The following is a 3,188-nucleotide window of genomic DNA, read 5'->3' as shown; positions in this document are numbered from 1 at the left end:
ACACACACACACACACACACACACACACACACACACACACACACACACACACACACACACACAACTTTGATGCTAATTCCAACAGAGTTTTCTCTTCACATCCAACGTTTCTACTTTCGTTTGCCATGTAAAGCCGATAAAATCCTGCATGCCATTAGTTTTATTTTTCCCTATTTTTATTTTGCAATCGATCATCTCTTAACGAGAATATCAATCCTTATGAGCAGTGGTTTGTTGGTTCTGTTTTGTGAAGCGGCTACCGGGTTTTATTTACTAAACATCGAATAACAAATGAGGAAATATGTAACATTCATGCTCTCAGCACACGCTGGAATATACTTTCCTGATACAGTTTGCCTTTGATCGTAGGATCTTTATTGATAATCAATCATAACTGCGTGTCAGGTCATTTGTTTCTGACGCGGGTTCTAGTTTGAAACTTCATGAGGCTTTTATGAATGCCATCATCACAACTTAATGGTAGTTGGATAGATAGCTCAGTATTAGCCGTTTACAAGCAGCTCAATCTTTCAATCTTACGGTGTTCTGATCAACTCATTCCAACTACTCGCTTGTTTTAAACTGTTTATGAATGTCACCTTTTGAATAGATATAAAATTCTTCATTATATCTGTGATGGTTATGCTTCAGCAAGTATCATCTAGGCTGAAATATTTAGCATTCAACCGTGCTATTAGTAAGATAAATATGTCAAAATCAACGAATTGTATCACATTAAAAAAATTCTTAGTAATTGTCAATTTGTTATAGTATTTTGTTTGCAATGTTGCCTCCCTTTGGGTATTATTCATGCTTCTTTAAATACTGCTGAGAAACATTGGTTTCATTTCATTATATAGAGAATAATTATCTTTCTAAATTTAGCTCACTGCCAGCAACTTTGAGGGGAAGGGCAAATGATCAACTGGTACACATTTCATCGATCTCCGAAAGGATGAAAGGCAAGGTCGACCTCGGTGGCATTTGAACTCAGAACGTAAAGACAGAAGAAATGCTTCTAAACATTTTACCCGGCGTTCTAGCGATTGGAAAAATGTTCATGTGTTTGTCTGTCTGTCTGTCCATGCGTGCGTGCCTGCTTGCGTGCGCGCACGTGCGTGTGTTTGCGTGCCTGTAGTTTACTGTTCCTTAAGGTAAGATCAACAAAATATGTAGCACATCCAGTCAGAAATAAAAATCATCTAATGTTCACTGTATCAAAAAATGAGCTGCTGATAGTTTCTTGCCATTAAGACACAAGGCATGTTATACAATTCTGCCAAGGAGATACTGAGATTAGGCAGATTTGTATAACGTGCTTTTTCTCTTAATGGCAGGAAACTATAAGCAGCTCAGTTTTTAATACAGTGTGCATTAAATGATTTTTATTTCTCACTGGATGGGCTACATAGTTTGTTGGTCATACCTTAAGAAACAGTAAACTACACACACACACACACACACACACACACACACACACACACACACACACACACACACACACACACACACACACACACACACACACACACACACACACACACACATACACACACACAGATAGATAGATATAGATATATAAACACACAAATACCTACACATATAACAAACAAGTGTGACGATCTAAGTGACGCTATCATGCTTGTTCGAACTACTAGAAATAGTAGCTAAGTCTCACCCAAATCACACTGGAATATCCTCAAAAAAAAAAAACCCAGAAATAAAATATGTCTAGCCATAAATCTTATAAGTGCGTGAATTGAATTACATGGTGTTTGCTAGATCACATTAAACCAGGGCTAATTTATTATTAAATAATCCTTTCTACTAGAGGCACAAGGCCTAAAATCTTTACCACTGGGGTCGATTACATTCACTCCAGTGCTAGATTGGTACTTATTTCGTCAGCCCCGAAAGGCACAGTCGACCTCGGTTGCATCTGAACTCAGAACGTAAAGACGGGCGAAATATCGCTAAGCATTTTGTCCGGCGTGGTAACGATTCTGCTAGCTCACCGCCTTGATTTATGACTAACTAACCCTTTCTACTAGTGGCACAAGGCCTGAAACTTTGGGAGAGGGGCAAATCTATTACATCGTCCTCAGTGCGTAACTGGTACTTATTTCCATCGACTCCGAAGGGATAAAAAGTTAAAGCCAACCTCAGAGGAATTTGAACACAGAACGTCGAAATACCGCTAAGTATTTTGCCTGGCGTGCTAACGATTCTGCTAGCTCACCGCCTTAATTTATAAGTAAATAACCCTTTCTACTATAGGAACAAAGCCTGAAACTTTGCTGAAGGGGCTAGTCGATTACATCAACCTCAGTTCGTAACTGGTACTTATTTTCATCGACTCCGAAAGACTGAAAGGTTAAGTCGACCTTCGCGGAATTTGAACTCAGAACGTAAGGACAAGCGAAATACCGCTAAGCATTTTGCCCAGCGTATTGTGGATTCTACCTCAACATAAATTTCACTGAAACCAGATGTAAATATTTCAATTTTGTTGATAACTTTCTATAAACGGTCAATTATTGTCTAATTTAGAAGTCATTTCTGCGTACATTCTGTGCTTCTGTGGTTATTTATTATTATAGAAGAACGGTGGGTTGGCAGAATCGTTAGGCCATGAGATAAACTTGCAGCATTTGCTTTGTCTTCTTACGTTGTAAATTCAAGTCCCGATGAGGCCAAATTTTGTTCTTTATACAGGGAATAATATATATGTTGTACAGCATATAGATGTTGGTTCGCCGCCGTCCGTGCAACATCTATATTCCTCTCTGTGCCTGGGAAATCTTGTATCCCTGCCGAAAGCCTTTATTTTCACACACTCCAGTTTAATCTAATTCGTCCTTAGTCGAAAGACACCTGTTGTTATGTCCTTTTACTTGTATTTGTGTAACATTCTCCGTTTTTTCCCGTCCTTGTTTTCGTATACATTCGCTTCTTCCTTCGAAGGAATCTAATGCTCTTAGCTTAGTTTTTCCTTGGGGCTGGCCAGATTGGAGCAATCTTGAGTATAACCAGCCAAAATTGCAAAGCTAATCTGGAACTCGACTGAGGAAAGAAAACTCCGAATGAGCCGTCCTTGTTTCCTTTGTATTGTCTATCTGGATGTTTTGTTGTCCACTTTTTGTATCACCTAATCACCTAACTGTCTGGATGTTTTGCGCTCTTGACCC

The sequence above is a fragment of the Octopus bimaculoides genome, chromosome 10 (genome assembly GCF_001194135.2).
Source record: "Octopus bimaculoides isolate UCB-OBI-ISO-001 chromosome 10, ASM119413v2, whole genome shotgun sequence".
In the NCBI taxonomy this organism is placed as follows: Eukaryota; Metazoa; Mollusca; class Cephalopoda; order Octopoda; family Octopodidae; genus Octopus; species Octopus bimaculoides.
The sequence above is the reverse complement of the archived record's forward strand: the minus strand, read 5'-3'. Positions refer to the sequence as shown.